This window comes from Pseudophryne corroboree, chromosome 5 (genome assembly GCF_028390025.1).
Source record: "Pseudophryne corroboree isolate aPseCor3 chromosome 5, aPseCor3.hap2, whole genome shotgun sequence".
NCBI classification, from domain to species: Eukaryota; Metazoa; Chordata; class Amphibia; order Anura; family Myobatrachidae; genus Pseudophryne; species Pseudophryne corroboree.
This window is the reverse complement of record NC_086448.1, coordinates 169,587,852-169,611,269: the sequence shown is the minus strand read 5'-3', so window position 1 is coordinate 169,611,269 and position 23,418 is coordinate 169,587,852. Positions and strand designations below refer to the sequence as shown.

General features: G+C 43.6%; 1 protein-coding gene and 1 long non-coding RNA gene across 4 annotated transcripts in view; one reads left to right on the top strand and one right to left on the bottom strand.

Annotated features, from left to right (window-relative positions):
• Positions 1 to 23,418, bottom strand: part of DPP6 (dipeptidyl peptidase like 6) — a 1,916,598-nt gene that overhangs the window by 652,100 nt on the left and 1,241,080 nt on the right. The gene's annotated exons all lie outside the window — the stretch shown is intronic.
• On the top strand, positions 11,394 to 12,101 carry LOC134928892 (uncharacterized). Its single transcript, XR_010178104.1, has 3 exons — positions 11,394 to 11,421; positions 11,514 to 11,587; positions 11,967 to 12,101. It is a non-coding gene; the product is annotated as an uncharacterized LOC134928892 (long non-coding RNA).

The following is a 23,418-nucleotide window of genomic DNA, read 5'->3' as shown; positions in this document are numbered from 1 at the left end:
GTTTTTACAATTTTTGAGGTTGAACCACAAGAAAAGTCGAGTTCTCGTGAGGTACATGCGTGTAAGTGACGTACATGGTGGCTAGGGAGGCATCCCTGGTTAAAACATACAATTTGAGCATTAGAGTGTAGCAGACCAGGAGGTCATACTGTAACAGACCAGGAGGTCATAGCAGACCAGCAGGTTCAGGTACAGCAGACAAGGAAGTCCGCTATACAGTCCACAGGCACAACACCAAGAAAGGGTTGGTGCAACACCCATATAGGCCATACAAGCTCTGGCTGAAGGAATTCGCAGCCGCAATTTTCGATTCCACTGGTCGCTCCGTACATAAGATTAGTTGCTTATGTGCTGAACGATTGTACCGCACGTAATTGTGTGCATTAGTAAACCTGACCGGTACTATTTGTGTACGAAGGTCATAAACGCTATTTGTACATTCTAACGTGATTTGTGTAATTTTTTTTATTTTAAGGGAGGTTCGCTGCTCACTCAGGAACTATCCAACAACCAATAGTTACTGGAAAGAGTAAGTGTTCTTCGGATCACCCTCACAGGTTCCAGTAAATAGAGGTTCAGGTCGCAGGGGCCCTAGGTCGAGTACGCCAGCACCATATCGGTGTGATCAGGTCGTATTGGTCGGCGTGGGCGAGTGAGTGGGGTACTCGGTAAACCGCCACCGTCAGCCTATTTTGAACATTTTTGGTTTGCGTAAGGGTTGGTTGAATAAAGCAACACCTTCGAACTATGGGGGCCACTTGTGCAGGTAGGGGGCGATCAACCTCGGTTCGGGTTGATTCAGTGAACCGACCAGTCGGGTCGGTAAGATACGTAATGTGTGAGAAATACGGAAGTCACACAGAAGCTTTATGTGATGAATGGGAGAGAATGACGGTACATGACGGGGAGAAATTCCCAAGAGTAGGTAGCTTCAGCACAGAAGTGTTAACGAATTTAAGGAGAAGGATATGTCTCATTAAATCAGCCAAGAGACGAATCAAGCATTATGATTATTTACAGTTGTGGCAACAGGAGGGTGACATACAGAGAGGATTGGCTCAGGCGGCGGGATCTGGCTCGATCAGAAAACTGATAGCCACGGCCCCACCGCCACCATATATATCGGGAGAAAAATTGGTTGCGGAGAATGACGCATTAAGGTGTAACAAACTAACACTTAGCAACTGTGTAAATGTTAAAGATAATGTTAACCAATTAACCAATGCAAGTATTAACCCGTGCAAGTTGTACCCTGTTTTGAACTTTCCTCAGGAGTGTGATCAAGAGGACGAATCGGCAACAATTTCAGCGCTCTCTCTAGCAGCCACCATAGCAGAGACCACTGTAGGCACAGCTCAACCCCCGAGATTAGTAACGAAAGCCCCTAGCGGAGGGATAGGTGAGGTCGTATCAACGGGTAAGTACGGCACCATACACTATGCTGAAACTATTTCACCACAGCCTGTAGAATCTACACAGGATGAGGTTGTTAGAGTTAATCCTGTTAAGGTAATAGTAGTTCCAAATGGGAAAACAGACACTTCAGGAGTCACTCCTTTTAGGAACATTGCCATGTACAGCCCATTTTCCCGAATGGAATTAAGGACCATAGTGTCGGAATTCCCTGACCATAGAAAAGACTTAGTTGCCAGCCAAAAATACATCAGAGACCTAGGTAACACGTTAGAGCCCAACAACAAAGACTGGCAGATATTGCTGAGAGCATGTTTACCCTCCAATGTCGACGCAGCTCAATTTTTAGCTGACTGTGGATTAGATCAGGATGTACCTCTTACAGATGTGTACAACAAAGACAATGTAAAAAGAATAAGCTTACAGTTAAAAGAGTATTTCCCAGCCGTAGTTAAATGGAACAAAATATTCTCCATTAAACAGAAGGAGTCAGAAACAGCTGCAGAGTATTTTCACAGAGCATTATCAGAAATGGCAAAATACACAGGCATAGAGGACATTAAAACAAACATAAACCATCGAGAAGTAGCAGTATCGGTACTGATGGATGGTTTAAAAGAGTCATTGAAGACTAGGGTACAGACCACACAGCCATGTTGGCGAGGTCTGTCTGTGGCTACTTTGAGAGAGGCTGCTATTGATCACGATAGGAACATCACCAGACACAGGGAACAACAAGGTGATAAATTAATGGCAGTAAGTATACAGGCCCTGACCACAAGGCAGCCTTTGTTTATATCACCAAACCCTGTGGGTAAGTCAAATGTGGTTACTTGTTATTCTTGTCATAAACAGGGACACATGGCACGAGATTGTAGAGTGAAGAATTCACGAAACTCATACCAACCCCCTAGACAACGACACGACACACGACATTGGGAGCAAGGTCCGCAGAAACGGAGTTATGAGCCACATACAGGGGAAACAAAAAGATACCCCCCGAACAGAGACTGGCAAGCCTCTGGTAGCTCCCAATTAACTCCATCACAAGTAGTTGCTGCCAGCGGGATTCAGGGAGGTCACCATACCCAATAGGGGTGTGGCCATACCTGTAATCTGCAGCCAGTGAAATTGATTGCAAGTCTTGGAGGTGAACCAGAAATTGCAATCAATGTAGCTGGTAAATCATTAAACTTTCTTGTAGACACAGGGGCGGCCAAATCAGTGATAAATTCGACAGTGGGCATGAGAACCACTGGTAAGACAATTCCAGCCATAGGGGTAACGGGAGTAGTCCAGCACTACCCTGTTAGCAAACCAGCCGAGATTACAGTAGGGCCTTTACATACCAAGCATTCCTTTTTGCTGGCTGCATCGGCACCGACTAATCTCCTGGGAAGAGACTTACTGTGTAAAATGGGGTGCGTCATTTATTGTACTCCTGAAGGTGTATTCTTGGACATACCTGAGAATCACGCTCAGGAAGTGCGAGACATGTTAGACTCCTCGTCAAAATTAATGTCACATACCATTATGACAAATAGGACTCCCTCCCAAGTAGAAGAAATGACATCTCAGATACCAGAGTCACTTTGGACTAAAGATGGACAGGACACTGGATTAATGGCAAACGTAGCTCCGGTAGTTGTACAAGTAAAAGATGGTAGGATAGCTCCAAAAATCCCACAGTACCCTCTGAAGCCAGAGGTGGAGTTAGGAGTGTATCCCGTAATAGAGCGCTTGCTACAACAGGGCATTCTGGTAAGAACGTCCAGCACTGCCAATAGTCCCATCTTCCCTGTTAAAAAGAGTGGGGGGAGGGGTTACCGGCTAGTGCAGGATCTAAGGGGGATTAACAAAATAGTTGAGAGTCAGTTCCCCGTAGTGCCAAATCCAGCTGTCATCTTAATGCAAATCCCTCCCACTGCGAAATTTTTCACTGTTATTGACCTCTGCTCCGCTTTCTTTTCGGTACCTCTGCACCCTGACAGTCAATATTTGTTTGCATTTACATACAGAGGAGTCCAATACACATGGACTCGATTACCACAAGGATTCATAGATAGCCCAAGTATATTTTCTCAGGCTTTGCATGATTGTTTACAGTCTTTCCAACCAGTGAGTGGATCAGTATTAATACAGTACGTGGATGATCTACTACTGTGTTCTGATTCATTGGAAGCATCCCTGAAGGATACGAAACAGCTCCTGTTTCATCTTTCAGACACAGGACACAAGGTTTCCAAAGACAAGTTGCAATTATGCCAAACTAAGGTAAAATATTTGGGACACTGTCTAACACAAGGACTGAGACACCTGACCGCTGATAGAATTCAAGCAATTAGAGACATGACTCTGCCACAAACCCAGCAACAGATCAGAACATTTTTAGGAATGTGTGGGTATTGCCGTAACTGGATCCCAGGGTTTTCCATTCTAGCGTTACCCTTGCAGGAGATGGTCTCCTCAAACAAACCTGATCGGATTTCGCATACAGACGAGTCTGAGACAGCATTCGAGAGACTTAAACAGTGCCTAACGCAGGCACCAGCATTAGGTATGCCTGACTATGGGAAACCCTTTGAACTATACGGAACAGAAAGTGCTGGTTGCGCGGCAGGCGTACTAACCCAAAAGCACGGTGATGCCAGCAGGCCGGTAGCATATTACAGCGCTCAGCTAGATACGGTAGCGCGATCCCTCCCCACATGCTTGCGAAGCGTTGCCGCGATAGCATTGCTAGTAACGAAAAGCGAAGACGTCGTGCTAGGTCACAACCTCACAATTCATACACCACATGCAGTGTCAGCCTTGTTAAATTCTGCACAAACCAGACACGTCTCATCAGCGCGGTTTACAAGATGGGAATTGGCACTAATGGCCCCCGTAAACATCACCATAAGGAGATGCAGTGCATTAAATCCTGCAACATATCTCCCAGGTGTGCCTGGACAGGCACAAAGGGTGGAGGATGAGAGTGGTGGGGAAGGAGAATTTAACACAAAGGAAGACACTCATGATTGTATGGAATATTTGACCCAAAATTTTACCGCAAGGCCTGACATCAGTGACAACCCACTGGAAGATGTAGAACTTACGTTCTACACGGACGGTAGTTGTCATAGACAGTCAGACTCGGGAGACTTGTGTACTGGATACGCAGTCGTAGATGACCAAGGCACCATAGAAGCGGAACCGCTAGACCCACCTCACTCAGCCCAGGTTGCTGAACTGGTCGCCCTAACCAGAGCATGTGAATTGGCTAAGGGCAAATCAGCCAATATCTACACCGACTCTAGATACGCATTCGGGGTAGTCCATGATTTCGGAGCCCTATGGCGCCTCAGAAATTTCATGACGGCAGCTGGTACACCGGTAGCGCATGCAGCTCATATAAAAAGGCTTCTAACAGCGATACAGGAACCCGACAGAGTGGCTGTTATCAAGTGTAAAGCACACACATATAGCCAAGACCCAGTATCACTTGGTAACAGCCGAGCAGACGAAGCTGCTAAATTAGCAGCTGCTACCCCCAGACAGACAGACACCACACAACTGATGGTATTTAATACCATCAACACACAGAAGTTGTGTGAGATGCAAAATTTGTGTTCCACACAGGAAAAGGCAGTCTGGAAGGCAAAGGGATATGGTCAGGAGTCCTCAGGACTCTGGACGGATGGACACGGTAAACCAGTGGCCCCCAAAGCATACCTTCCATGCTTAGCTGAGGCAGCTCACGGGCTGACTCATCTGGGCAAGGAAGGGATGTGCAAGTTGGTAAGAGCATATTGGTGTGCCCCAGGATTTTCTTCTCATGCGAGTAAAAGGGCAATGTCATGCCTTACCTGTCTGAGAAAGAACATCGGAAAGGAAATACCTACAGAACCATCTCATATCCCACCTGCCGGCGGCCCTTTCCAGGTAATACAGATTGACTTTATTCAATTACCCCCTTGTCGAAATTTGAAATATGTACTTGTTTGTATAGATGTTTTTTCAAATTGGGTCGAAGCATTTCCGGCGGCCACAAATACCGCTATGTTTACTGCTAAGAAAATTGTGCAGGAATTTGTATGTAGATATGGTATCCCTAGAATTATCGAAAGTGATAGGGGTACCCATTTTACAGGTGATGTCTTTCAAGGAATGTGTAAATTGATGGGAATTGATAGCAAGCTGCACACTCCATACCGTCCACAGGCGAGTGCGAAAGTGGAAAGAGTGAACAGCACTATTAAAAATAAACTGAGTAAAGTGATGGCAGAGACAGGATTGACATGGCCAGAAACTTTACCCATTGTACTGTACAGCATCAGAACCACTCCCAGGTCCCCTCTTAATCTGTCTCCCTTTGAAATCTTGTTTGGTCGACAACTGCATGTTATGATTAACCCTCAGGATGATTTGAAGTGTAACAATGAAGTGACTGTAAAATACTTGATTAACATGAGTAAACAGTTGAGGAATCAAAATGATAATCTGAAGTTAGTGATTCCTGATTTACCAGATAGTAATTGTCATGACATTGAACCTGGGGATTATGTAATGATACGGAATTTTCTACGCTCAGGTTGCCTTATTGACAGATGGGAAGGACCATACCAGGTCTTATTGACTAGCACTACAGCATTGAAGGTTGCTGAGAGAGAGACTTGGGTTAATTCGTCCCACTGTAAAAAGGTTGCTGATCCAGAGAGGTCCCGTGATAAGGAACAGACGGTAGAGGTTGTATCACTGGAGTGTCTGTTCCAGGAGGATTAAGGCGGCACCTGAGCATTGAAAATCACAAGACCAAAAGCAGTTGTCGATCCCCTGTTCCCTTTTATTGTTTTTCTCCAACTTCCCATCCCCTCTCCTTCAAATTATTTTTTTCCCCCTTCTCATTCTTCTCCGTTTCCTCCTACAAGATGGACTTGCCCCAAGAGACTGTGATCCGGATTTTCCTGTTGACCATGATGTTGACCAGAGCAGTCTGTTCCGGCGAGAGTACCATGGAGGTCGAGAGAGGTTCTGGAATGGGTTCTGATGACAGAGATGGAGGCGTAGTTTTCCAAGAACAACATAATCAACAAGCAAAGGCGAGTATCAGAAAACGATCCGATAGCATTGACCATAGAAGGAATTGTGAAGGATTGTTAGCTGAAGAAAACTGTATCTGTCGGCTCTGTAACAATGTCATTGAGGATGGGTGCATAAAGAAATGCCAATCCAGTTTTAATATCCATATGGACCGGCATCCATTGAGTGACTATCACTCCTTAGTGGGTAGTGTGTTAAATAAAACAGATTGTTGGGTATGCTCTCAAGTACCTCAAGGTCATAGCAAATCAGGGCTAGTACCATTTCCTTTAACGTTAGGGGAGGTACTTGAGTTAAGTGGTGGGAGACCGGTGGACAGGAGGTTTAATATGTCCAGCCCTCCTAGTTTGGGGCTCCACCAATACCATGTGGATAGGTCCCTATTATGTTTTAACATCTCCAATCCCCGAAAGCCGGGAAATTGGGAAGTGTCATGGAGTAATCAGACCATGACCTTTTCGCATAGAGCAGATAGAATGCCTACAGATACAGAGCTTATACGCCACATAGCCAGTAGAGGAAAATCTTTCCGGTATAGGTATACCTTAGGAAATAGGATTGCGAGAGTTGGAGAGGTATCACCAGGATACTGTGCACATATCGTACAACCTGATACGTGTACTAAGCAGATGGAAGAATTAGGGTTAGGAGATTTCACATGGAAGGTGTGTAATATGGTTATGTCCTACTCCGTCCCATATGTTCTCCCCGATGATGCATATTTCTTATGCGGGAGAAAGGCGTATAAGTGGCTTGCCCCAAACTCTGAAGGATTGTGTTATATTGGAAAAGTACTGCCTGAAGTAATGACTGTATCACATGACAAAATGAAAGACATACACCGTGTTGCCCAAACTCCTTATACTCACACCCATTACGAGCACGTAGTTAAACGACACCTGATAGAAAGAACAGAGCATCCGGCCTCTGACATGATCCATGAATCCACCGGGATTCAGTTTCTAATCGCGTTAGATATCACTCGCACCGCTAGAGGAGTGTTGAATTATAAATACATATCTGCGCTCGCCAATTTGTTAGATAATATCACTGAAATGTATGATGACACGTTTAGGTATACTGGAAGGGAACTTCAAGCTTATAAAACAGAACTGGTACAGCATAGAATGGTTCTTAATTACCTCACAGCAGTGACAAGCGGATATTGTGTCACACTGGCAACACAATACGGCGTGAAATGTTGCACATATATTACGAATAGCACCGAGGACCCGGTCGAGGTCATAGACCAAAAGATGGACGATATTCTCCAACTGAAGTGGGAATTTCGCAGGAGACACAATCTCACTCTTGCTGCTGTAGGTAATGAGCTGACTGGTTGGGTGTCATGGTTGAACCCGCAAAATTGGTTCTCTGGTTTAGGAGACTGGGCTCAAGGAGTCATAATGGATGTTGGGAAGTTTCTCCTATGTATCTTAGGTGTTATCATAACGATCGGTTTGATATTTAGATGCGGTCAGGCTTTAATGAGGTGCAATCGTCGTACTAAGGTAATGAGTTTAAGGAGTGAGGAAACTGTAATTCCAATGGACTTGATTTATGACCCAAATGTAGAAACAATGATGTGATGAAAATGCGATTTCTACGGTCCGTTTCTTTCACCTGTTTTTCCGTTTCCTCCAAGGTAAAAAGACCCACTTGGACGAGGAATTTGATGAGCCGATATACAGACAACAGAGGGATTAAAGAAGAAGTTTTGACAACCTGATACACAGATTTTTGATGAACTATGCCATGGATCCCCAGTTTCCCTAGAAATTTTAAAATTACGCTAGCCCAACACTTTTGTAAATCTATGGACATTGACAGCTTTTGCTCGCACCTTATGGGCAAAAGCACAAAGAAGACTGCATTCAACAGACACCAAACAAGACCTCAATCGACGAATGTACATTTACCTGACATAGAATACCACCGCATTTACCGTAATTATGTCTTTTCTTCACTTCTACAAACCTCAGGTAATGACACACATAGTCGATAGGGAATACAGGCACAGATATCAGCAATCACATATCTCCCCCATTCATGTATCATCAACTAAAATGTGCTCCCCCATTTTGTTACAACCAAAGCCGAAAAGAGCTCGGTAAAGTTTGACAGCCCATCCACAGACCCGTACCACGGGATAAGAAGGAATTCAAATGTATACTTCGCAATACCTCGAAGCTTGATTTAAAACACGTACGGCACGATGATACATGACCCCCAAGCACGGATTCATACACACATGCTTCTGCTATCTCACTAGGTCATACCCTTTTCCTACCTTATCCTCTCCTCTCCTACCCAACCATGTAAATGTATTAACCCCTGACATATATTTTTCTCTTTTTGAAATGTTTTAGAAGGTGGCAGTTATTATTGACTGCCAAAGGGTGGACTGTCAAAGTCAGAAAAATATCTCTATGCACACTACCATATTTGCACCTCACACAGGTCCGTGCTGCGCATGCGTGCGCTCTCCCGTACGTGCGCATACTCACAGTCGCGGGCACCCGCAGGCGCACGGTATGCGTATTTACGGTAGAGTTTATGTGATCGTAGCGTGCGACTCAATCGTTACATATTTTCACTATATAATGTATTTTGTAGATCATGGTCCCTTTGATAGATTCTGAAAGTTTAGTTAACATAGCATGTTCCTGAACAGAGAGATCCCTCTTTGTATTGTACGAAGGGTCTAACAGGGGTCATACAGTGGTGTTTGGTACCCATCGGAAGAGTATTTAAATAGCAATATTCCGGTGTTGGTTTGGAGCGGATTAATCGCTCGTGCGAATAGTTATGGACATAAGAAGTTTATGTCCATTTACTATTATTTGTTCTTATTTAGTCATGCGGCGGGAAACCCAGTATCCCACCCACCTGAACAGTTGGAAGCAGTCACAGCCCACCTGTATGAATCAACCTATGACCTTTTGTTATAATGCGAAGCCGAATTCCTGTGTCCAATGAACAATGAGATTGTAGGGACCATTGAATTGTATTGTGTGTGGGGCATAAATAGGCAGGCCGACCATATCCAGGTCACTCTCTTCAACGGTTCTCATTGCTGATAATCGGGAGCTGGATATCGAGGCGCATGCGATCGTTTCCCTTTGTGCGTAAGTGTTTCTCCGCAACTATATTGATCTTCTTGTTATTGTGGGCCAATTTCTCTCTCTCCCTCTCCCTTCTCCTCTTTCTCTCTTATTTTCCTTTAAATAGTAATTGTATTATATTTCCTGTGTAGTTATCTGGTTAGGTAGTCTATGTTATATTGTAGTGTATGATTTGTATTTGTATTAATTCTTTTGCAAGTTTATCATTCAAAATATATACATATTAGGCGTTGGACCCTAAGCCCAGGTATCTGTGTATTTCTTATAGTGTCTAGTATTCTCAGAGCGTCGGTGACGCTCAAACAGCTTTTAAGTTAATAAGGTTACACTAGGTTGCATCTACACCCTATCTCTACACAAAGGTTTTACAGCATATTACATTGTTTATGGTTTAGATTTAAAGGTTTAACATTGCGAGCGTCAGCGCCGCTCGTGATCTCCTCGTGGTCTCGAGCGTCCGCTACGCTGATAGCATAGCATTACGGTAGTCGCTCACCTATAAGTGTGCCCGATACCAACAGCGTATTCTCGTGAGCGTCTGTATCGCTCGAGCAGCCCGCTCCCGATACAGCGTCCGTTACGCTATAGTGAACCATTACGTTAGTCAGCAGCCAATAGCGTGCCTGCCTGTGATCTCTTGGCCGTGAGCGAACGTGACGCTTGAGCGTCTCGACCACGGCTAAGCGATTGTTACGCAACAAGCGTACCCTTACGGTACTTCATACGTAAATAGCGTACAGTGTTCTTAGACCTCACAAAGGGTTTTATATACGATAAATATTCAGCTTTATCACAAGATATATAAAATAATCCAAACTAGATAAGATATTCCTACCATTGGGGTCCACACCGGCCAGTCCACTCACCACTCTGCTGTTTAGTATCTGATCATAGCTGCATGCTGCACATCAGCAGCTGCATGCTATTTAACACAATGGGACAGGAAATGCCACTTAACCCTGAGATGTAACTATATGTGTGCTAAACGTTAACCCCATAAGTAAAAAGAGTGTTACTTAGATATCAAACCATTAGATATACCCAGTGCTACTGATTTCAGGGGCCAAAATCATCACATGTAGCTCAAAAGTACAATATTGGCTGCATTCGCAGCCGCTGGCAACGCCACTTCCACGTTCCAGCGACCGGAAATGGATGCGTTCCACGGGCCGGAAGTCCCGCGGACGCCGCTCGGCCAAGCCGCAGGGGCTCTCATAAAGTGAAAAAGACAAAACTAAACTCAATATAACTCACTCTAATATACTCTGTTGGTTTATTAGCATATTCCCCTCCCATCTATGCTTAGTAGATGGTGCCGTCACTTCCGGTCAGGTCGACTTGACTATTGACCGAATGTGGCTAGCTACATTGTTGCTGTTTTGGCTTTCACCCATGTGCTGGGATGTTTCTTGGCACCCGTTTTTTGAGTTTAGTTTTGTCTTTTTCACTTTATGAGAGCCCCTGCGGCTTGGCCGAGCAGCGTCCGCGGTTCTTCCGGCCCGTGGAACGCATCCATTTCCGGTCGCTGGAACGCGGAAGTGGCGTTGCCAGCGGCCGCGAATGCAGCCAATATTGTACTTTTGAGCTACATGTGATGATTTTGGCCCCTGAAATCAGTAGCACTGGGTATATCTAATGGTTTGATATCTAAGTAACACTCTTTTTTCTTATGGGGTAAACGTTTAGCACACATATAGTTACATCTCAGGGTTAAGTGGCATTTCCTGTCCCATTGTGTTAAATAGCATGCAGCTGCTGATGTGCAGCATGCAGCTATCATCAGATACTAAACAGCAGAGTGGTGAGTGGACTGGCCGGTGTGGACCCCAATGGTAGGAATATCTTATCTAGTTTGGATTATTTTGTATATCTTGTTTGTGTTTTAAATTGCAGACCTTGCTGCTGAAAACTATATGGCCTTTGCTGATTGATCTGTAGCTGCCTAGTGTTACTTTTTAATTATCCAGGTATGACTTCTATATGGTATATTGGGTCCTATTATACACTGGTGAGGGTCAGTGTTTTAATAAGCTTTCCAATTTTCTTTTATAGTAGTCCTGTGTTCCAGGAGCTATTATTTGACTCATTGTGTCTAATATTGACCCAGGTAAATTTGTGAAGTTTACTCTAGAGTGAGGTGCTATGCTTGTCCTGTGGGAGTAGATTTGGAGTATGCTGATCTTTATCCTTGTTTCCATATAGAGTATGATTCTATTAATTAATTAACTTGATGTCACTATTTTCTGCTATAAGGGCCTGGGAGGCACTGCTGGTGGTGGTGTGGGTATGATCTGATACCTTTAGTCTGATTTTATACATATTGTATTTATCTTTTTGATCATGTAGATGCTCTGAATTGCCAGTCTTGATAAAGGTCCTATAATAGGACCGAAACGTCGAATGTTAAAGGCAACGTTATGGAACCTGATTAACCTGAATAAACTGATTGACACATCAAGATCTTCAAAGTGATTGATTTCTGCGAGAGTGCACCCACCACACGGGTGGTAGATGCGGTATATTTGTGACCTGACAAGCTCATTGGGAGCACCCGCCTATTTATCTCTATGAACTGACGAGAGTGCAGGATATTCTGTGGGTATATATATATATATATATATATATATATATATAGTTGTGTGGCGTTGCGGCACTCCCAGCATATCCATTAAGGCTCAAACACCGGCCAGGTAGGAAATCAACGTTTCAATTTTATGAAAAAATTGTCATCAGGATAAAGAGTACAAATAAAATAAGCTCACCTTATTACCCTCACTATAAGGTGAGCTTATTTTATTTGTACTATTTATTCTGCGGACAATTTTTTTTTCCATAAAATTGAATCGTTGATTTTCTACCTGGCCGGTGTTTGAGCCTTATTGAATATGCTGGGAGTGCCGCACGCCACTCAACTATATTACCATACAGATTCACGAGGGCACTGGGCGCCATTACTTTCCATACAGAGAGTGTCGGACAACTTGCTACAAATATATATATAGCGTGAGGCTGGGCACTCAAGTGATTTATTTATCCAGCTAAGTCCACAGAGTGCCCAGCCTTGCGCTCAGAGGCAGAAATCTGGGAGGCAACTGAGTCAGCTGCCGCCGGGCTCCTGCTTTGAAGGGGGGCACCTCTCCTCCTGTTCTGTGTGTTCAGCAACATTAATCAAATAAGTTAATTGACAACAGCTGGTAACTTTTCCGTAGCCGACTTCCCTACTAGCCACTACACCTTACAAATCACACCCTCTTTATTATAGATATACTGGAAGCAGACACCTTACTGATGAAGCTATTTGCTCCTATAAAGGAAGCATGAGAATTTTAACTATATGAAGTTATTTCTCTGACAATTACAAGTAACTTCATATAGTTAGAATTCTCATACTTCCTATGCAACAGCAGATATCTCCATCAGTAAGGTGCATGCTTCCAGTGTAATAGGTTGTGGGTTCTTATCCTGGATATGACACTTGCAAATTAATTGTCAGAGAAATAATCAGCATTGTGAGGGACTGAGCAGATCTATGTAGTGTGTGGCTGGATCCCTACATAGATCTGCCTAGCTGCAATGGTTTTGTAGTAGCTTCATATAGTTAGAATCTGCAGGCTTACTATGCAGGAGCAAATGAGATATATATATATATATACATAGGCGGGGACACCAATATATTTCTAGCCTCCGGGCAACTGGGACAAACTTACGCCACTGCTTGCGCTATATATATATAGTTATACCAATTATGTTTGTGTGCCCCGTGACAGATGTACAAAGAATAAGAGTGCCGACCAATCGCTATATATATATATATATACACTGCTCAAAAAAATAAAGGGAACACTAAAATCACACATCCTAGATCTGAATGAATGAAACATTCTTATTAAATACTTTGTTCTTTACATAGTTGAATGTGCTGACAACGAAATCACACAAAAATTATCAATGGAAATCAAATTTATTAACCCATGGAGGTCTGGATTTGGAGTCACACTCAAAATTAAAGTGGAAAAACACACTACAGGCTGATCCAACTTTGATGTAATGTCCTTAAAACAAGTCAAAATGAGGCTCAGTAGTGTGTGTGGCCTCCACGTGCCTGTATGACCTCCCTACAATGCCTGGGCATGCTCCTGATGAGGTGGCGGATGGTCTCCTGAGGGATCTCCTCCCAGACCTGGACTAAAGCATCCGCCAACTCCTGGACAGTCTGTGGTGCAATGTGGCGTTGGTGGATGGAGCGAAACATGATGTCCCAGATGTGCTCATTTGGATTCAGGACTGGAGAACGGGCGGGCCAGTCCATAGCATCAATGCCTTCATCTTGCAGGAACTGCTGACACACTCCAGCCACATGAGGTCTAGCATTGTCTTGCATTAGAAGGAACCCAGGGCCAACCGCACCAGTATATGGTCTCACAAGTGGTCTGAGGATCTCATCTCGGTACCTAATGGCAGTCAGGCTACCTCTGGTGAGCACATGGAGGGCTGTGCGGCCCCCCAAAGACATGCCACCCCACACCATTACTGACCCACTGCCAAACCGTTCATGCTGGAGGATGTTGCAGGCAGCAGAACATTCTCCTTGGCGTCTCCAGACTCTGTCATGTCTGTCACATGTGCTCAGTGAGAACCTGCTTTCATCTGTGAAGAGCACAGGGCGCCAGTGGCGAATTTGCCAATCTTGGTGTTCTCTGGCAAATGCCAAACGTCCTGCACGGTGTTGGGCTGTAAGCACAACCCCCACCTGTGGACGCCGGGCCCTCATACCACCCTCATGGAGTCTGTTTCTGATCATTTGAATAGACACATGCACATTTGTGGCTTGCTGGAGGTCATTTTGCAGGGCTCTGGCAGTGCTCCTCCTGTTCCTCCTTGCACAAAGGCGGAGGTAGCGGTCCTGCTGCTGGGTTGTTGCCCTCCTACGGCCTCCTCCACGTCTTCTGATGTACTGGCCTGTCTCCTGGTAGCGCCTCCATGCTCTGGACACTACGCTGACAGACACAGCAAACCTTCTTGCCACAGCTCGCATTGATGAGCCATCCTCGATGAGCTGCACTACCTGAGCCACTTGTGTGGGTTGTAGACTCCGTCTCATGCTACCACTAGAGTGAAAGCACCGTCAGCTTTCAAAAGTGACCAAAACATCAGCCAGAAAGCATAGGAGCTGAGAAGTGGTCTGTGGTCACCACCTGCAGAACAACTCCTTTATTGGGGGTGTCTTGCTAATTGCCTATAATTCCCACCTGTTGTCTATTCCATTTGCACAACAGCATGTGAAATTGATTGTCAATCAGTGTTGCTTCCTAAGTGGACAGTTTGATTTCACAGAAGTGAGATTGACTTGGAGTTACATTGTGTTGTTTACATGTTCCCTTTATTTTTTTGAGCAGTGTGTATATATATATATATATATATATATATATATGTATAATATTCTACCTCCCTGTCCCTGCCCTGCTGCCCAAGTGATCTGGGGGTGAGTTGCCCAGTCACTTCCCACCCAGCCCAACTGCCCCCCCTCTCACCTTTGTTGCCTTTGGCCCCTGGTCTGGGAGAGTATAGATGCCGGTGATGCTGCTGGCTAGGAGGGCAGAGGAGAAGGAAGGAGCGGTAAGAGCGCTGGCCGCCGCTGCCACACGCTCCCCAGCTCAGGGGTTCCTGCTGACTCCGGAGCTGCTGCTGCTCTAGTGACAGGCAGCTTCATTACTAACGCTGAGTCCCGCTGCCTCTTCACCCCGCTGCGCTACTGTAGTGACAGCTCCACAGTAGCGCCGGGTCCTGCCGTTGCTTCACCCCGCTACGTATGGGTGATTGGACCAGCGGATCCAGCACTGTATCCACTGTCCAAAACACATCTGCCTCACTGACAGGGGCAGGTTTCCCCTGTCAACGAGGCACTTGTATAAAGGTCACTTTCCCCTTTTTTTAATGGGCTATTGCAGCCCAGTGCTTGAAAAAGTCGACACACAATTATGGTTTTTGGGTGTCATTTTGTTTTATCATATGTGACCACAATTAGTGTAAACGTAAACTCTTGCTATGCTTGTCACGCTTCGGGCAAGGGGCCTTGCTCTGCTACCACTTCACTCAGCACAGGTTACTATTCCCAATCATAGTCCACGTGGATGGCCAATCAAGAAAAAGTTGAAAAAAATTGGAACCCCTCAAAAAATGTGCACCAGCCATATGTGTGTCGACCGTCGACCCTCTGAAACTGTCAACCTTTTGTTCCTGTCAACATTAAGCACTGTACACCTTGTACCTGTGACCTATTGCATGTCGACCATTTGGTGTCAACCTATTCACTGTCTATATATATACTATCATCCAGATACCATAAGGGTCTACAGCAGCATTGCCAGGTACCTACCTACCTAAGGGGTCTATTTACTAAGTCTCTGATGGAGATAAAGTGGATGGAGATAAATGACCAGCCAATCAGCTCCTCTCTGCTATGTTACATGCAGGGTTTGAAAAATGGCAGTTAGGAACCGATTGGCTGGTACTTTGGATCTGATCGCTGCTGTGCATTTTCGCACAGCGGGCGATCAGGTACTAAATGCGTATGAACCACAATGCGCAGGCGCGTCAGACAACAACAAAGGGCATTGCTGGTCAGTGGCGGGATGGTGCGAAAAATACGTTCGCACGGGCGTTCTCAAGGTGATTGACAGGAGGAAACAGTATGTGGGTGGTATCTGACCGTTTCTTGGGAGTGTTCGGGAAAACACAGGAATGCCCAAGCGTTTTCAGGGAGGGTGTCTGGCGTCAGCTGCAGCCCCGATCAGCCTGATGTGATCTCACTAGAGGAGTAAGTCCTGGGCTGCGCAGTGACTGCACACAGTGACTTTTAGCAGCACAGCGTACACACAGCATCGCACACTTGCACAGCGAAAATACACTCCCTCTGTAGGCGGTAACTATCTGAACGCAGGACAGCAAAAATCACAACCCAGCGATCAGATCTGAATGACCCCCTTTATCTCCATCCAATTTATCTCCAGCCAAGGCTTAGTAAATAGACCCCTATATTTGGCTAGGATGCCTAGAGATACACTATTCCATCCCTGCTCCTAACCGCTAGTCCAACACAGGAACAACAGATATAGGACTTGAAAGTGTTTTCTAAACCTCCTGAATACCTTGTTTGCAGATGATGCCCATTTAACATTTTCATTGCTTATTCATGAATTGCCCATGGTGTTAATTGCACAGATTTCAAAGACATTTAGCAAAAACACCATTTGCTATTCTTGCAAAGACTATTTTTAGCACTTTAGGACATTTTTCCAATATTTTCAATTCAGCAACTGAGAAAAAAAGGACATTTTGCACACAGACTGCTGTTTACGTGGTCTTAATAAATTCCCCCCGTTGTTTCCATTATGTTTTGTTTATTAATGCACGCTGTCAGGAATAATTATGCAATGCAGACCTATCGTACATTACTCATTTTATATGAGTCTGATCTATTATTCGCATCAGCAGTCTCATAAAGTTTGAGGGATCTGACACAAAATTATCTGCAGGTTCCAATGAAATATATTAGATCCGAGATAGTACTGTAAGTGACAAAAATTGCATTTCTTAATGTGAGATCTTCCACGAAGACCTGAGAAGCTAACTATAGCCATTGTGTACCCTAAATATTGTTGTCTTAATCATGTATGAACCCAGAAAAGCGGTGCTCAAATTATTGGTGTCATTTCTCATAATGAGCTCTGAGGGGATGACAGCAGTGCTGCTTTTACAAAACCCTGTCAACATCATATCTTAGAAGCCGCTTTCATGTAACAGGCTGACAACATCCAGGAGTTTGCTGCAAATTATTCTAACACAATGCAGATCTTTTTGCAATCTGAATTCACTGGTTAAGCAATTTTGTATCAGAAGATTCTTAAAAAAAAATAGTTCTGCCTCATACAAAGGCGAGGTTACTGTAGTGCTTAATGTAATACGTTTTATTACAACGTCAATCTAGTTTCCTCAGGCAATGACAGGATGCATGAAGAGCCGTGTTCCTTTCCTGATGCACTGCAGAATACATTCCGTCTGTTTGATACAATCTACTTGTCTTCCTTACACACAATGAAAGCTGCTATATTGTTGTTTTATGCCTAACTTTAAGACTACCAGGAGAGATTCGGTGGTACTTTGTGAATTAATGATTCATTTACAAGCTCTGAGGAAAATACATTCTTTTATTTGAAGGTCAAAATGTTCACTTTACTTCGGTGTGCTGTTTTCGAGCTACACTATCTAACTTATTTACACGCTTCATTTTCTCTAACCATTATGGAAAATAGATGTTTGTGGGGGTTTTTTTCAGGTTTTAGTTCTAAAAGTGGAGAGGTTTACTCTCCAGTAGAGAAGACTGAAGTTGCGGTGGATCTCGGCCAATAGTCAAATTTAATGTTGCTAAAGGCGAACTGAGGAGATGATGGCCACTTTAGACCACTGGGTGGTTTGGTGAGGGTAGGACTGGGGACATTTAAGGCCCTGTGCCCACTGTGCAGAATTTTGCTGCCAATACAGACCCAGGCAATTAGTTTGCAAGACGATGCTGATGCAAATAAAATGGTGATGCCATAAAAAGTTCTCTTTTTTAAAGATGAATACACTAAACGAATTATGGCCTAAATGTATTAAGCCTTAAAATGTGACAAAGTGAAGAGTGATAAAGAGGGATAACGTGCCAGCAAAGCAGCTTCTTGCCATGCCACTGGCTGTGTTTGAAAAATGAGAAGCTGCTTGGTTGGTACTTTATCTCTCTCCACTTTATAACTTGTTATGGTTAATACATTTGGGCCTATATTTATAACAATAATGTGGCCCAATAATAAACTTGTATTCCACCTAGTGAGCCTGATTCTGAGTTGAGAACAAACCAAAAGAAAACAAAAAGCAGTAAGGGGCAGATGTATTAACCTGGAGAAGGGATAACAAAGTGATAAAGCAGTGATAAGCGCACCAGCCAATCATTACAAATTTGAAAAATGACAGCAGCTTCTCTTATCACTTCTTTATCCCTTCTGCAGATTAATACATCTGCCCCTAACGTTGAACCTGGACAAACCATGGGGCAGATGTATTAACCTGGATATGTGCAAGGTGATAAGCGCACCAGCCAATCAGCTCCAATATGTAAATTAACAGTTAGGAGCTGATTGGATGGTGCATTTATCACCTTGCACCTGTCACTGGTTTATCACTTCCGTATGCCTTCTCCAGGTTAATACATCTGCCCCCATGTTCCAGTGTAGGGGGGCAAATACATTTTTTTTACATGCAGGGTAAATACTGACTGCTTAGGCATGTAGCCTGCAAATGCTGGACAGCTTTATTTTTACAGTTCAATTTACAGTAGATTTGAGTTTGGATACACCCCACTCAAATGTAATGGGGGAATTTAGTTGAGGCTGGGAAATGAAAAAAAAAAAACCCGCGGTGCAGGTTTTCCTGCAGCAGCGGGGTTTTGCTAATCAATTAGTGGACTGAAATTGAGACAGAGTGAATTCTATAGGAACCCCCAGAGCGAGTCTGATTTTTCCTAAACTTCTTTTTTTTTTCCGGAAAAATCACGGGACTTGCTCTGGCACCCCCCTCCCCTCCCCCTAAGAACTACAGTAATTAAGCAATTGGAAGTTTTCAATTAGCTCAATTAGCAATTACTCACATTCTGACGCTGGGATCCAGAGTCCTGTAACAGTAGTGAGTATGTGAGTGTTATGTAAGTGTGTGTGTGTGTGTGTGTGTGTGTGTATGAGTGTGTGTGACCACCAGTGTATGTGTGACCCCCCGTGTTTGTATGATCCCCCTGAGGCAGCAGCTGGGAGAACAACATTCCCCAGTATGTCAGATCCGCTCTTAGCAGCCCACAAGCCTCCCAGTAGCCCTTCCCCAGTGTAAAGATGGAGCGGAGACCCCCAAAAGCCGTGGAAACCACCAGAGGCCACCAAATTTGTGAGTACAGGGGCGGATTTGCCATAGTGCTCACCAGAAAGATTCCTGGTAGGCCGACATGTCAGTACACTGCATTGTCCCGATTTATTCTGTTATTCCATCTCTGCAGTACAGCAACTCTGCCATCATGTGATGCTGCCATGGCTACACGGTACGTTATACCTCTTGTGCTGCAGGGCTACTTCTACAAGATTCTACAGGACCACTTTTAGTTCACAATCCACCCCAAAAGACGCAAGGAAGGCTGCAATTGCATACAATCAGGCCCTATGAGGAGGGATCCTGCTCCCCCCCCCCCCCCCAAAAAAAAGACCCTACCCCTTCATCAGACCACACCTCTATTAGGGCTGCTTCCATAAATTTCCCAGGCTTGTTGTCCATCCCAATACGCCCCTGGGTGAGTATCATTATTTATTTGTATTTTTTCTTGCGCTGCAGGGTTTTCAGAGCTGAAAACCCTGTAACCATTTTTTTGTTATTGGATACCGCAAGTATCGGGAGCATTTTACCTTGCTAAACCTTGTGCCCTATTGAGTCCACCCTAAGTCTCCCTGTGTATCTTATATCTGTCCCACCTGCAGTGCAGCATGGTTTTACTACGGAGTAAAGTTTCCTGCCCTTTTTGCTTTGCTCCCAATTCAGAATCATCCAATACTGTAAGCGTGCAGTAACTTGTAGTGTATTATGCAATCACTAATAATATTTATACATGTAAGTGGCATTTACATATCTAAATGTGTAAGTAAATAAATAAATAAATAAATATTACCACTCTGTCTTTCATTTGTAACCGTGACACCCACTCTAAGCCAAGCTTGGTGCTGCTAACGATGATTACCCATAATTCAAGCAAACAGTGAAATTATTTTAGACTCCCAAGAATTTACAAGTGAATAGCATATTAAAGATACTTAAGCATATTTAAGAGTTACATACTGAAGCTTGATAACACTTGAGCTATTGGTATAAATATTTAATGTATTAACTGAGTTCCAACTATATGCTTTTCATATAAATATAATTTTATTGCAATCTCTAATATCATATTTAATTTGTGATAATGGGGGGAGTTTAATAAACCATTCAGCTTCATGAATATTATATAAATGATATATATCTTCATACACTATGTATAAGACACAGGAGAGTCATCCTTAACTGCTGCAGTGTTTTTTGGCACTGTTGTCTTGTCCAGATGGTGGTCTTAACATAAACCTACTATAACCTCTCTGAGTCCCTTTTGGACACTTCTCGTGTGTCGAGCTTCCTGTGTAATGACAAATTAGCTTGTGGATAAATTGGCAACACTCACAATTTTTAGCAAGGTAAGGGAAAAGCAGAAGTTGCAGTAGATTGGGTTCCAAACTTCTCTGAACATGCTTGGCACAGTACCAAATACATGTACTTTGTATAGTCTGTACCTGACTTGTGCCCTGTACTTTAAATCAAAATGAATGGAAGGACTGGGATTATCAATGTTTACTAGAAATTAAATAATGTAATAATTTGAATATTTATCAGATACTAAGACAATTTCAGTAAAAATCTAAAAATATGTTTTGGGTGACGTTAACTAACTTACAATAAAATACAGTTTTGCGGCAGGGTGATCCTCTGATCCAGTCCTGCTCTTATCTCTGCTATTGCCAGTTATCTCTTTCAAATAGATATCAATATTGCTGATGCCCCTGCTCTGTGAATTTCTGATATATGCTAATGAAATGTTAAAAGTAGAGGGCAATCGACAAAACTACTGTGTTTTACTGCTTCACTGCTAAGGCATTTTTTTCACCCTGGTGCTGAGATTATTATGACTCATTGGGGGAGATTCAAATGTTTGAAAAGTCGGTTGGTTGTCTGTTTTTTTCCTGTCTATTAGATAGGAAAAAAACAGACTCTCGGCTGACTTTTCAAACATTTGAATCTCCCCCAATATGTTTTTGCTTTGATACAGTATCAGTACTTTCTTTGAGACACAGGGTCAGATTAAGGGTTATCAGGGCCACAGGGAAACTAACTTGTGGGTACACTTACCAATAAAATTGACAATATAAATATAATGGGCTGGATGTAATGACGCCCGGGTTCAGCGGCCATGCGGATGCCGGCCGAACTCAGACTTTTTTTTAAAGGGGCATTCACTTACAAGGCATAGTTTTGCCTTGTAAGTGACTGCCCCTTTAAAAAAAAGTGTGAACTTCTGGGAGATGTCCACTGGGTAATACCTGAGCCTTCCCTAACCTGAGTCTTTTCCTTTCATCCTCTTCTCTTTGTCTTCCCCTATTGTTTTCATATGTTAGCCCCTCATTTATATTTATATGTTACTAAAATGGATGACTTTTCACTGCCGACTGCGGTTCTTCCACATGACTTCATGCTTTCAGTTGTACTGCTAAATATGATTACATATGTATACTTCCCTGCTACGCTAATGTTATTATATTGTGGAAGTACCGATGACTTCTTTATTTTCAAAAATAAAGAATTTTTTTTTTTTTAAAAAGCAGAAAAGTACAAGTTTGGCTGGCATTCTGTATGGCTGACGAACTCGGGAGGCATTATGGAGGCTGCATAGCGCAGGCATGTCGTTGCCCGGCGATGGCCGTCGCCAGGCAGCGACGCTGCTAGTGAAGAAAGCGGTTGTGGCGGCGACCTCAAGAAGATTGACAGGAGGTAGGCGGATCCGGGCATCAACTCACCGTTTTCGGGGAGTGGTGAGTCCAACGCAGGCGTGTCCAGGCGTTTGGAGGGCAGATGTCTGACGTCAATTCCGGGACCTGCATCGCTGGATCGATTGCACAGGGTAAGTAACTCTTACCCTGGTCTTCTTTTACAGGAAACCTTTTTTGCATAGCAGGGCTGCACAAGCGATCGCAGCCCTGCAATGCAGCAATACACTCCCCCATAGGCGGCATCTAGTTGATCACACGGGCAGCAAAAAGTTGTTACGTGCGATCAACTCGGAATGACCCCCTATATCCGGCCCACTGTGTGTAAATGTGTAAATACTCCCTGGTGATGTCTGTTCTGCCCCTGACTGGATGGGATGTAGTTATGTCACAATACCGATACGAATGTCTGTTCTGCCCCTGACTGGAAGGGATGTAGTTAGGTCACAATACTGATGGATACATCCCAACCCCTCTAAATCCCGACAGTCGGCATGCTGACTAACAGGAACTATTCCCACTTGTGGGTGTCCACGACACCCATAGAATGGGAATAGAACCTGTGGCGAGCATACTGGTCAGTATACTGACCGCAGGCATCCCCAGTGCTGGTCAGCCATACCCAACCTGAATGGACAAGTCATTGTGCCACACAGGATTGAAAGAGCCTGCATACATCACTGTATAAATAGTACTATACTGTATATATTTAATATAAATGTAAAAAAGTATGTAAAAGTAAAACTTTGACCAACTCTCATAGTAATATTTAGAATTTAAAGATGGATGGAAACAGTCACAAAATGACATGGTCTTAACAAATGATAACAAAAATAAAAGAAACAAATGTGATTACAAAACTAAACAAAAAATGCAATTTAGTTAACAAAATGCATAATGCAGCATGAAAGATCAATAAAACTGCAGTTTAAGATATTTACAATAATTTGGAAACATTCACCAGTTTTCAACTAGAAAAATATTTGCTCCTAATTTTGACATTTATTTCCAAAAGTTGTTTTCTAAACATTATATTTGTTCTCAAAATTGCAGCTGAGGGCAGAACAGCTTAATTAAAGATATATGTCTATTAAAATTTAAAACCATATTATTTCACTTCTAGAAATGTTTTGTTATTATAAAACTGCTCTCATGATAAA